The 14,337-nt window shown below is 39.8% G+C and overlaps 1 long non-coding RNA gene across 1 annotated transcript in view; it reads left to right on the forward strand.

Annotated features, from left to right (window-relative positions):
• The first annotated feature begins 314 nt into the window (after nucleotides 1–314).
• Nucleotides 315–14,337, forward strand: part of LOC143650195 (uncharacterized) — a 35,437-nt gene continuing 21,414 nt past the window's right edge. The window contains exon 1 of the long non-coding RNA XR_013159434.1: nucleotides 315–1,882. This is a non-coding gene — a long non-coding RNA (uncharacterized LOC143650195). The remainder of the gene's footprint in view (nucleotides 1,883–14,337) is intronic.

Genomic DNA, 14,337 nt, shown 5'->3' on the forward strand with positions numbered 1-14,337 from the left:
GTCGCGGGCACACTCCCAGCGAGCATGACCTTCTCTTCATTAGGTTCCTTGGCAGATTTTTTTTTAAGCCACGGGAGTTCTAAAATGCAAGTACGAAAGCCTCAAATCCTTGGGATTATTTTAGGCTCCAAAAGGGAGGACTCCAGGAGCCAGGTAGGGAGAAGGAGTAACTCTCGGCTGGAACCCCCCACCGTGAGCAGTCGGGCGCTGCAGGGACCTCCACAGGGATCAAAGCCACTTCTGACCAAAGCTCGGAGAACGCAGGGCACAGGCCCTGCAAACTCCTGCAGGGAGCTTAAAGGCTGGAACTTCAGACTCCGGACCAGAGATCGTTTCCCTCACAACTCTGCACAGGCCCTTAATGTAATATGGACAAGCCAGGGCACTCGAAACAAGCTCACCAAGAATAACTGCTTGTGACGCAGGAGTCCAGAACCACGGAGCCCCTGCGGGAGGTGGGAAGCTACCTCTTGCCTTACCCCGAGTGACCAGCAGGGGGCGGCAGAGTACAAGGCAAATCACAGGGACCGCGGGAAGGCGCTCGGGGAAAGACACGTTGAAACTACCGTAACCATTTTTAATACTTTTTTTTTTAATTTCATGGATAACTTAGTCCTACACTAACTGGACAGTCCATGATTCTGTCCTAACTCTGAGGTCTGTAGCCTAAGGGTCCCGTGTCCTAACCGTGCATGTCCATTCCAGCGTTTACAGCACACAGTCCCCAGCACAGCTGCGAAGAGGAGGAGCCCCATTTGACAAGCTGGTTTGATGCGTAAAGGCTGTAAGGCCTGGACCCCCTACCCTGACTGTGCCACTTCCGAGTTCTGAGTTTTTAGAAAAGTAACTGAGCCCTATTTTCTCACTTGGGCCTCAACCGCCGTGAGAATTGAAATGAGAAAATCGAGTTAAAGGGCCAGCACAACCCTAAACCCGCTGGCAGCCCTCAGTAAATGCCTGTCACCTTGCCCTGCCCAAAGCAACATAAAAGTGTGGTGACGAAGAAGAAGGCAGGGGTGTTTTTGCTTTGTTTTGTCTTTGGGTTTTCTTTTTGTTTTTGTTTTTTGGCACGGGCAAGCTCGGGGAATCGAACCCGGGTTCCTGGAATGGCGGTTGAGAACTCCGCCCATGAGGCACCGTTGCCCGCCCTGAAGGCGTCATTTTAAATAGTTTAAACCAGGAAGTTAAAATGAGTCTCAAACCAGGACTTTCCCTGTTAACTTACATTTAACAATTGAGTGGTACACAAGCAATACCAACAACTTCTTTGCCCTCAACATTTCACTCAAATGCATTTTGCTCTATTCCATTCAATAAAAATTTACCAAAGACCTACCACGTACCAGATATCCATAGACACTGGAGGCATAAATATAAGGAAGACAATACATGGTGCCAGCTCTACTGCAAAAAGGACAGCATAGCAGGAAAGCAACAGAAGAAATTTTTTTTTAATTGATCTGCTGAGAAAGCTCCACTCCCAACACCCAGGCGTGTAGCATCCCTCTAAGACTGAGGCTAAACTGGGACAAGTGAGAATATCCAGAGAATACCCTCTGCTAGACTCCAGGAACAAGCAAAAGCAATCTGTCACTGCGATTCCAGAGGAGAATTTTTGATTCTACATTGCGGCACAGGCCTGCAGGACTGGCTGACAGCTGAGGGTGGAGCACAAACACAGAAAAATCCTTTGGCACCTCAGTCCCCACCCTAAGTACAAGGAACAACAGCCGCTGGAGGACTTTGAAGGCTTTGGAGCACTGACAGTATTATAGCAACAATAAAACCAAACCCAGCGTTGCTCCTATTTATTGTGACACAAACTCTCCCATAGAGGGAGACACATGACATGAGAGAAGAAGAGATGTAGCCATTTCCGAATGTAAGTACCATATACCTCAATCTCTGTTGTTCTGAGTACATCTGTCATTTCCTTAAAAATTATGTGACATGAAGAAATGGAAAAATTTTCAAGGGATAAAGTAATCAACCCAACCAGACCCAGAGATGTCACAAATGTTGCAACCATCAAAAAAAGAGGTTTAAAATAACTGTGATCCATATATTAAAGGATCTAGTGAAGAAAATGGACCACTATTTACTTTATTTCAATCATAGTGACCCTACTGATGGAAAATTTCTAAATCTCAGCGTCCCTCTCATTTCTGAATTTTTGCACAAGCAATTCTCTCTACCTAGATGTTTTTCTCACCAATCTCCCCACTCTGTCACCACCAAACTTTACAATTCTCACTTCAGAATATAATTCAGATATTGTTTCCTTGGTGAGGTCCTCCCTGATGATGATCAAGAGTTGCTTTTTCCCAAATTAGTGGACCTTGGTTGTTTTTCTTGTAATGGGTCAGTCTTTGTGTGCATATATGATGTGAGCTTGTTTTCCATATGGATGCCCACTCCTTCGGGGAAGCTTTCCTTGTCCCATATACATGAGGCCAGTGTCCTCTTGATAAACTCTCCTCCTCCATGGGATTTAGTATCATTGTAATTCAATACTTAATTCAGTAAAATGTGGTCTGGTGTCTTTCTCCTCCACTAAAAGTTAATCATGAGGACAGGAACCTATCTGTCTTGTTTACCAGCTTTTTTATTGCATAGGATAATATTTATTTAATAAACTATCAATAAATATTGAATGAATAAACAACTTTTTCATAATTTACTTTAATAATGGCAGAAAATGCAATCCCAAAAGTAGTAATTGGTGCAGAAATCAACCTCACAAACATAATAATAATTACACCAAGAAGACTCAACCAGTAATAATTATTTCAAGAAGATCCAACCACTCCCCAACTCTTCTATATATGCTGGATAAAAATGGAACAGGAAGTCAAAGATGTAAGAACTGAGTCATGTTCTGGCACTACTCTGGGCAGACTCAGTAATAGACGAATTCTCACTCTTGTTAGCCTTGGAGAGGAACTACCTGAAAGAGGGTGGAGTGAATGCAAATTCCTGGACCTACTCCATAAGACCCATTACTGAACCTGCTCTATGGTTATTATTATAACCTCCTGATTTTACAGATAATATAAAAAGGTTTTTAAAAGTTTAAGAAACTTGTTCAGGGTCGCGTAGTAAATCACAGGACCTATGTACAAATGCGGGTCTATTTGAATCCAGATCTAGAGCTGTTATCTGCGGATTTTTACAGCCAAAAGAGTTTGGAGACATTCTTCCCTCAGATATTTCTGGAATCACTTTGAGTCAGAACATAGTTAAGTAGGACACACATAGAAGCCAACACCACTGACTTAAAACAAATGGACATTTGTAGCTTGGGTTTTATGAACAGGAAATTTAGAGATAACGTCATCAGGGACTCAGGATTTTCTAATACTGGCTTTCATCCTTAATCTTACTGTCTCATAGTCACAAAATGGCTGCCTCACCTCTAAGTAGCATGTCATCACAAAACGGTATCTCAAGCAGGAAAAAAGGAGACAGAAGACTCTTCGAGAGTTTTCTTTTTAAAAAGGAAATTGTACTTCAGAAGCCTCCTACAGCCTCTCCCTTTTATCTCATTGGCAATAACTGAATCTTACGCCCAATTTCCAGACTGATCACTTACCAAAGAGATACAGGGCTACCCATGATTGACTTAAACTGTTGAGAACATTGCCCTCTGAAGACAATAGGGGTTCAGTCATGACTGAAGAAAGGGGCTTCAGAAATTTTCCTGTTTGGCTAACCAAAATTTTATCCGGGTTCCTCTAGGTACTTAAAGAGGACTAATCTTTCTGAGAACAGCCAAGGGCCTTATACCTGGAGTTCTGGAACTGTTGATTTAGAGAGTGTGCACCCAATATGGTACCTCTGGGGCAGTCCAAAAAGTTTTCTTATCTCAGCTATATATACCTTCAGAATATTTTTTGACTTTAAGTTTTTGATAATTTTTTTCACAAGGCTCTTTTTTCTTAATTGGGAAATATAACATATGCAAAAAGTAATTGACTTCAAAGAACATTTTAACAAGTAGTTATAGGACAGATTTCAAAGTTTGGTGTGGGTTACAGTTCCACAGTTTCAAGTTTTTCCTTCTAGCTGCTCCAAGACACTTGAGACTAAAAGAAGGTATCAATATAATGATTCAGTAGTATATTCATTTGGTGAATCCTAACTTCTCTGTTATAACTCCTCCTTCAATGCATCTCCCAATCTTTCGGGATATTTGGTTATGCCTATTCTAACTTTTCTCATGTTGAAAAGGGGTCTCCACAATATGGGACAGGGGGATGGAACTGGTTGATGTTCATGGAGAAGCTGGCCCCTCTGGGTTTCAGGACTTATCTGGTCTAGGAACCATCTGAAGGTTCTAGGTTCTGAAAAGTAAATTTAGGGTGTGCAACTTCTGTAGGATTATTTTGAGATAATTTTATACTTTACAGAAGTATATTTATAAAAATAATACCAAGAGTTCCAGTATATCATTCACACATCTTATGTAATTAAAGAAAATTATTCAAACTGAGAAATTAACATCTGTATAATACTATTAGTTATAGGACTGAACTTATTCAAGTTTTACCAGTTTTTCTACTGATGTCCCTTACTGTTCCAGGATCCAATCTAGAGTTCCAATGTGCATTTAGTTGTTGAGTATCCTTTAGTCTCCTTCATTATGTGACAGTTGTACTGTTTTCCTTTGCCTTTCCTGGTCTTGACAGTTTTGAAGAGTTCTAGTCAGTTATCTTTCAGAATATCTCTCATCTGGATCCACCCTATGTTTTCTTGTGATTAGACTGAGGTTATGCATTCTTGAGAAGACTATTACAGAGTGATGAGTCTCTTTCAGTGCCTCGTATCACTGGATATATGATGTCAATATGTCAATATACAATACAGGTGATATTAATCTTGACCATTTGGCTAAAGCAGAGTTTGCCAGGATTCTCCAGTGAAAAGCCACAACTTTTCCTTTTGTAATTACTAAATATTTGGTGGGAGATATGTTGAGACTATGCGAATATCATGTTTCTGCTTAAACAGTCATCCACTAATTTTAGCATCCATTGGTGGAACTTGTCTATGACAATTATAACTGTGATAGTGGATGGTGATTTTTAATTTCTCACGTTCCTTCAACAATTATAAGGTAGAATTATTCTGTAAGGAAGACTGTCACTTCTTTCCCATTTATTTATTTATTCAGGTATTTGCTTTATCAGTATAGACCCATGGATATTTGTTTTATACTTCAGTATATAATCCAATATTATCATTATTTTATTTAGGTTCTTAAAATGGGGGAATTGGGAACTCTTTCAATTTGATTCCTGTGCCCTGCTGGTAAAGACCTTATGTATACACATATATATTTTTCACTGTTCAAATCACTCTGGGATTTATTGGGGCATCACTCTGGACAAACCTTAAAAATCTCATGCCCTACTCAAGGTTCCATGTCCTTATGGTGTTCACTTAAACTGTCCCCATAAGTTATATTAGGAAATGCACTAGTCAAATTATAAATTTTGTACAAAATAAACATTTTTTGCTTTAGTCTTACACATAAGTTAGAGTTTTAAAATATGAATTACCATCTGTTTTCAACACCCTGCAATATTGACATTCCTTTGTTCTTCCTCATGCAAAAACATTTTTTAATTTGTACATCTAGTCACTATCATTGTACAAGGGTGTGGGATAATGGTGGAAGGAACATAATGTTGGATCAAGCTGAATTTATTTATATGGGTCCACTAAGCAGAGATTCTGTGTTCAAAGATGTAGCTTGAAGGGTTAGAAAGGGCATTAACAGCTTGTTTGGGTGGTTGGCTGAAACATGGATCAAAGGGGGCCAAAATTACCTGAAGTCAAAATGTCAGAACTGTTCTGGTATAGTGTAGAAGAGAGGATCCAAAGGATTGAAATGTTAGAGTGGATTTGTCATAGAAGACCTGCTCACACACTCCAGGAATGTCCAGAGGACATACCTCTTACCAGAATGTTGAGGAATAAATTTGTAAAACTAGCTCCAGCATCCCTGAAGAGCTCTGTAGTAACCCTTCTCTACAGGTCAGATATTCCTGTGGGAACGGCAGGAACTGACCTGAATTCCTTAAACACAATGGTAATGATCAGATACTGAGTTGGCAGAAACCAAGACAACAGTTAATCACCACAGGCACAATAGGCATGGCCACCATAATGGACAGCAGTCAAAATAATCTGACTCACAGAGACTTATGGTATTGGCTAGTAGAGGATGGGGTACCTAGAAGTAAAATATATGGGCAATCTACTAAATCCTGCTTGAGCTGTATAAGCAGAAGAATTCTAGGTCAAGTGAACAGAAGACTAACTTGAATTATAAAAACAGTCATAGCCATTTAATCAATCCCCAGACTTGAGACCAATTACAGAGCCCCTTGAATGAGGGAAGGGCCTGGGTACCCTTGGGGAAGGACCCTGTTACACTGCCCAAAATGTACACTGTTCACCTTCTTCCCAGACTTCCCCAAGGAGACTTATGGCCTTTTACCAGGGTGGCTGCACATTAAGGAATAGAAAATGATCAGATATATCTGGAATTATTAGACACTGGGTCAGAAGTGACACTAATTCCAGGAGACCCAAATGTCACTATGGTCCAACAGTTAGAGTAGGGGCTTATGGAGGTCAGGTACTCAATGGAATTGTAGCTCAGCTCCATCTTACAGTGGGCCCAGTGGGTCCCCATACCCATCCTGTGGTTATTTCCCCTGTTCCAGAAAGCATACTTGGAATAGACATATTCAGCAACTGGCAGAATCCCCACATTGGTTTCCTGACTGGTGGTGTGAGAGGTATTATGGTAGGAAAGGCCAAGTGGAAGCCATTAGAACTGCTCCTACTTAGAAAAATAGTAAATCAGAAGCAATACTGCACTCCTGGAGAGATAGCAGAGATTAGTGCCACTCTTAAAGACCTGAAGGATGCAGGGATGTTGATTCCCACCACAACCCCATTCAACTCAACTCTCCTATTTGGGCTATGCAGAAAATAGATGGGTCTTAGAGGATGGCAGTGGATTATCATAAATTTAAGCAGGTAGTGTCTTCAACTATAGCTGCTCTTGCAGATGTGGTATCATTGCTTCAGCAAATCAACACATCTCCTGGTACCTGGTATGCATGTATTGATCTGGAAAATGCTTTTTCTCAATAGCTGTCAGTAAGGACCACCAGAAACAGTTTGCATTCAGCTGCCAAGACCAGCGGTATACCTTCACTGTCCTACTTCAAGGGTATATCAACTCTCCAGACCTATGTTAGCTTAGTTAGATTAGTTCAGTCATAATCTTGTCTGCAGAGATCTTCATTGTTTCTCCCTCCCCCAAGACTTCACACTGGTTATTATATTGATTATAGCATGTTTGATTGAACCTATTGAGCAAAAAGTAGCAACTACTCTAGACTTATTCATAAGACATTTGTGTGTCACGGGATGGGAGAAATATCCAACAAAAATACAAGGACCCTCCACCTCAGTGAAATTTCTAAGTGTCCAGTGGCATGGGGCATGTTGAGATATCACTTCTAAAGCGAAGGATAGGCTATTGCATCTGGGTTCTCCTAAGAATAAAAAGGAGGCACAATACCTAGTTGGCCTCTTTAGATTTTGAAGAGAGCATATTCCTCACTTGGGTGTGCTCCTCGAGCAGGTCCTGAAGGCACAGGTTACATGAGGAAGTGGCCCAAATGCCCATGGCCCCCACTCCTATCACATTACCTTCTCTTTCCTGGATCAGAGCTATGGCCTCTTGGCTCCTTACAGTGAGTTGACTGAGGAAGAGAAAACTCAGACTTGGTTTACAGATGGTTCTGCATGATATGCAGGCACCACCGAAAGTGGACAAGTGCAGCACTACAGCACCTTTCTGGATGTCCTTGAAGGACAGTGGTGAAGAGAGATTCTCCGAGTGGGCATAACTTCAAGCAGTGCGCCTGGTTGTTCATTTTGCTTGGAAGGAAAACTGGCCAGAGGTTCATTTGTATACTGATCCACAGGCTGTTGTTAATGGTTTGGTTGTATGGTGAGGGACTTGGAAGGAGCGCGATTGGAAAATTGGTGACACAGAGGTCTGGGGAAGAGGATAGACCTTTCTGAGTTGACAAAAAAAATGAAGATATTTGTGTCCCATGTGAATGCTCACCAGAGGTGACTTCAGCAGAGGAAGGTTTTAATAATCAAATGGATGAGATGACCCATGCTGTGGATATAAGTCATCCTCATTCCCCAGCCACTCCTGCCATTGCCCAATGGGCTCATGAACAAAGTGGTCAAGTGGTAGGGATGGAGGTTATGTATGGGTTTACCAACATGGACTTCCACTCACCAACGCCGACCTGGCTATTGCTGAGTGCCCAATCTCCAGCAGCAGAGACCCACACTCAGTCCCCGATATGGCACCATTCCTTGAGGTAATCAGCCTGCCACCCTGTGGCAGGTGGATTACTTTGGTCCACATCTATCATGGCAGGGACAGCAATTTGTTCTAACTGGGATAGATACATACTTAGGATAGGGGGTTGCTTTCCCTGTATGCAAAAACCACCATCCATGGACTTATGGAATGCCTTATCCACCATCATGGTATTCCACACATCATTGCTTCTATCAAGAAACCCACTTCACAACAAATGAAGTGTGGGAATGGGCATATGCTCATGGAATTCTCTAGTCTTACCATGTTCCCCATCATCCAGAGGCAGCTGAGTTAATAAAAAAGGAATGGCCTTTTGAAGACTCAATTATGGTGCCCACTAGGTGGAATGCCTTGCAGGGCTGTGGCAGTGTCTCCAGGAGGCTGTGTGTGCTCTGAATCAGCATTATGGTGCTATTTCTCCCATAGCTAGGACTCACGGTCCAGGAATCAAAGGGGGGAATGAGAGAGGCACCACTCATTGTTACCTCAAGTGATCCACTAGAAAAATTTGTGCTCCCTGTCCCTGGAACTTTAAGTTCTACTGGTTTACAGGTCTTAGTTCCAAAGAGAAGAGTGCTTGTGTCAAGAGGCACAACAACGATTCCACTGAACTGGAAGTTAAGACTGCCACCTGGCCACTGTGGGCTTCTCATGCCTTTGAATCAACAGGTAAGGAAGAGGATTACTGTACCAGCTTGGGTAGCTGATCCTGACTATCAAGGGGAAATAGGCCTGCAATTACACAGTTGAGGTAAAGAAAAGTTTTCCTGGAATACAGGAGATCCCCTAGGACATCTCTAAGTACTACCATATCCTGTGATTTTAAAAAATCAATGGAAAACTGGAAAAAAAAATCTAGGAAGGACTACCAATGGCCAAAAAACTTCAGGAATGAAAGTTTGGGTCACCCCACAAGGCAAAGAACCACGGCTAGCTAAAGTGCTTGCTGAGGTATAAAGGGAGCATGGAATGGGTAGAGTAAATAGGTAGTGATAAAAAGGGACTATAATCATGTGAACAGTAACAGAAATGAGGACTGTGATGGTATAAATATTTCCCCCTTGTTTTGTTATGAGTACGTTTGTATTTTGTACATAAAGCAAATATCATTTTCTTCTTATCTTATGACATAAGTTGTATTGTTCATGCTATAGTATTTAAGTTACAGGATATCAAATTTAAGAGTGAATCTTACTTAAGAGTTTGCACACTATTCTGGAGATATTTAGGGCATTTTCCATTGTACCAGGACAGTTGAGTATTGTTAGGTGAAACATATGTCTGTTATCATGTTCTATTTAGAAATGAAGCATGTTTCAAGGTGACGTATATAGCTGCCAAGCTGACAAGGGTTGGAAAGTAATGGTTAGGTTCTGATGTCAACATGGCAGGTGATGATGCCCATTTGTCTGGTCAGGCAAGTACTGGCCTAAACATTACTGCAAAGAGGTTTCATGGCTGGTTGGCAAACCAAACGCTGGATTATTAAATCATCAATCAGTTGACTGCAGCTGTAGCTGATGACATCTATGATCAATAAGGGCACATCTCCTGCAATAAGATAACCCAATCGGTTTGATTTGATGCAATCAGTTTAAGATTTTTAAGGGACAAGAGAAAACATTTACTACTTCTTCAGCCAGTGAGCTTCTCCTGTACAGTTCATTGAGACCCTTCAGAGTTGTCAACATTGCAGCCTCCCTATGGATTTGGGACTCTTGCATTCCCACAGTTGCATGAGAAACTTTTACAAATCTTACATTTGCAGATATCTCCTTTGGTGCTGTTTCTCTAGAGAACCCTAATGGAAACGCTAATCATTCTTCTTAAGCATTATTAACAGTCCATGGTGTAGAAGTGTCACCATTCATTCTATCATTCCTCTATTTATAGGCAAACTAGATTACAGTTTGACAAAGTTTGACAAAGATTATAGTTGACAAAGATTTGCAGCAAGACAGTTAAGGTGCAATTCTATCTCTGCCAGAAGAAATAAAAATGCTTCTTGTTTCCTTGTAAATCAGTATAAAGAAAAAAAACACTTTCTAAATTAATAATGGTGCTCTCTTTGCCAAGGACTATGAGGATTTGCTCCAGTATAATTACCACATTTGGAACAGAAATTGCAATTATAGTCATTTCTTTAAGTTTATAACAATTCATAGACATTCTCTAAAATTCAAGTATATCACCATACAAGCAATAGGTAAATTAAAGAGAATGTGACAGATAGCATCATATGCATCTTTCAAAAGGAAGCACTAATCTCTTTTACTCTTCTGGTACAGAGGGGAAGTTTCAGGAGTTTGCACTTGACCCTGGCTCCTATGCTTCAGGGAGCTAATGTAAGAATTCTGCCATTTGTCACTTATTCCACTTATTCATATTCCAAATATACCTTCAGACTTGAGGAAATAATAAGAAACTAGGTTTGTGGACCTACTAACTCCACTGTGATACAGACGCAAGCCAAAACTATATTAATCATCTGACCTCCACAAGGGTCCAGCTTCATCTACCAAGCCACAGTGGTTTTGAGTTCTCAAAGATAAGGACCAGTGCAAAGTTTATACCTTGTAATCCCTGAAGGCATGGGATTTTCATTTCTTCAGTGCCCAATTGCCTAGTAAATGGCTGTGGATACCTTTATATAAGGCTTGGGAGAAAGATTTAAGTCTAAAGATCATCCATACTTCTACTCTCTTTATGAACAATACATGGGCCTTAGAACACTTTAACTTAGATTATTATTGTTCCGTATCTAGTTTCACTTTATTTATATGCCCCCTAATTAGTCAGCATTTTATTATTGTTTAATAGTTAGTTTACCCACATGCTTATTTATTTGCTTAGGACTATATCATGTATCTCACTCCATCTTTATGGGTTCCATTTCTTTCTTCTTTAATGACATTACTTGACAAGTCTTCAGCAAACTTTATCATTGAAAGATTCTATGTGCACTGTTATTTTCTCTCATTATTTTACAGTTATTATGCCTACTCTCTTCTCCTTTCTATTGCTGCTTTTGAAAAGTCTATTTAGAGTCTAATTGTTCTCCCTTGGTAGCTTATTTGCCTTTTTCTCCAGTTGATTTTAAGTATTTTTTCCTCTTTAGAGTTTAGGAATTTTATTATGTGTCCAGGTATGGATTTATTTTTATTTACAAACAGGAGTCAAGATATCTGGGTCTTAAGATTAATGTCATTCATCATTTTGATAGTTCCTTTCTCCCATCTACTCTACTATATCATTCTAGAATTTCTATTAGACACACATTTACATTCTCTTTCTACTTCTATGTCTTTTAACCTCTCATATATTTGTTTTCTTTATCTCTATGATCAGTGTTCTGAGTAAATTCTTCTGGTTCACTAACTTTGTCTTAGCTTTGTTTATACTTCTGTTCAAACCTCCCATTAATTGTTTTTAATTGTAATGACTATTTACTTTCTAGAAGTTAAATTTTGTCCTTTTAAAACTGTCTAGTATTAAATTAATGTTTTTCCAAATCACTTTCAAAATATATACCTTTTCTGGTATCAACTTTTTGAACTTTGTTTCTCTTTCAACATTTTATTCTGAATACTTTCAAATACACAGAAGGCTTTAAAAATGACACAATGAACACCTACAAATTTACTACCTAGACTCAATAACTTATCACCTACAATTGGCCATATTTTAAATGATGTATATATTTAGGAATACATATGTATGCATAAGGTGAACTGTTTAAAAATAAGTTACATAGATTTAACACTTCATTTCTAAAATTTCAAGTACAGCACCTAAGAATGGGAACATTTTCGTATATAACCCTGGTATAATCACACTTAACAATGTTAACAATAGTTCCAAGTATCATCTAATTCCAAGACTTTCTGCAAATTTCCAGAAGTGTTTTTTATAGCTTCCTCCACCTTAACAGAGTTTTACATAAAGACAACACACTATTACTACTGGGTATCTTAGATATAGCCAAAGCTTTGGACGGAGGGGAAGGCTAGTTCATCATTTGACCATAAAAAGCCCATGAAACAGAAACATGTAACCTAAATAGATCTGCTGTGTTGTATTTTCCAATATTCTGGGAATATCGGAGTGGCAAAAGAGTCATTTAATCAACCATAATTGTTCAGACCTAATGTAAATCTCCCAAAATTCAGTAACTTTGTATCTGTTAGTTTCATTCCTGCATACTCCTTTAGTTGGTTATAACTGAGTGTCAATTATTTAATCGTTGAAGAACTGCTATTTTTACACAAGAGGAAGAGTTTATACTTTTCACTTAGGCTTTCAAAAACTACTTTCTGTAGTCACTTTCAGACTTGGAGTCTGGGCTTTAAGTCTTCCCCTCTTCATTTCCCAATGATGATACATGAACACCCACCTCTTTAGCCAACTCCCCAGGCAGCTCCACTCTGGTACAAGTGAGCTGGTCTATAAAGCTGATGGATACTCTAGTGATAAGTGAAACAAACATCACCAACACCACCTTGCCCTGGATGGCCCTGTCCTTCCTGATTTAAGTCATTCCATTCAAAGCTAAAAGTAGCTTCAGTAAATCTTTGGTCAATACTACAAAGCCAAGGCTACATTCTTCATTTTGTACATTCCATGGCGAAAGTCTCCCAATTGTTAAGATACTTCGCCTTCACTGGACAGGATTTTTCAAAAGTGATGATCGTGATTTACTAGCTATTTTAAACTGAATGAACATTACATGTCTCTAAGGGATTTTGATTTTAGAAAACTAATTTCCCCATTTTAATGTTTTAAAACCATATTTTTTCCTGCTTTAAGTGAATATATTTCTGGTGAAGTTAAGGGTGATAATGACTGACCTGCATCTCTTTTTACCTCTAGGTACTACTCAGCATGAATCTCTTCCTTATAGAGCTGATTATTTTTCTGATATTCTTCTACTCCACCTTCCCTTTCTCAGCTTTTTACGATGTCTTTATATTACAGTATCTCTCATCTTAAAATAACAAATTAAATCCTGTATGTTCCTCCAGCTCCTGTCCTTTCACAGCCAAACTTCTTGAAAGCATTATCTTGATTTGCTGTTTGTACTTTTCCATCTCCCATTTACGTCCCAACCTACACAATCTGTTTCCACCTCTTTCATTTCACTGAAACTTGCTCTTGCTTCTGTGTCTTTTCCATTATGATTTTTCCCTCAAGCAGTTTCCTCATTTTGCACCTGACCCTTTCAGTGTCCACACTGCCTGAAAATCCCCACAGGTCTTAAATCGTCCTGATGAATTAGATTAGCACGGAGACAATCATTGATTTGGCTGGCTTTGGGTCAGTTTCTATCCCTAGTCCAGTCAGCAATGCTAGGTATGGGATGTGGCCACAGTCCTACTCCTTCTAGGACCTGCAGGATGGTGCATTCTTTAAAAAGGATGACGGGCAGGGAAGACATTGAAAATTAAAATTTCTAATAGAGGATCTTTATTAGTTCACTAAAGCTATTAAAATGCCAGATATCAGAAATGGGCTAGCTTTTAACAATGGGGATTTATGTTTGCAAGCATACAGTTCTGAGACTGTAAAAATGCCCAAATCAAGGCATCAACAGATGATGCAGCAATGCTGGGCTCCTCTGTCATATGGCAAAGCACTTGGCAGCATCTCTCCTGGGTTTTGCTGCTTTCAGCTTCTGGCTGCTCCATCTGTGGCTTTCTTTCTGAGCTTCTGTGCATCCTTCTCTCTCAGCTTCGGTGTCTTTATCTCTGTAGTTCTTCCTCTTCTAAAGGATTCCAGTAAGAGGTTAAGATCCCCCTGAATGAGATGGGTCATGTCTCAACTTAAGTTATGATCCTACTTACCAAAAAAATCCTACTTACAATAGATCCACACCCACGGGAATGGATTAGCTTTAAGAGAACATTCTT

The sequence above is a fragment of the Tamandua tetradactyla genome, chromosome 11 (assembly GCF_023851605.1).
Source record: "Tamandua tetradactyla isolate mTamTet1 chromosome 11, mTamTet1.pri, whole genome shotgun sequence".
In the NCBI taxonomy this organism is placed as follows: Eukaryota; Metazoa; Chordata; class Mammalia; order Pilosa; family Myrmecophagidae; genus Tamandua; species Tamandua tetradactyla.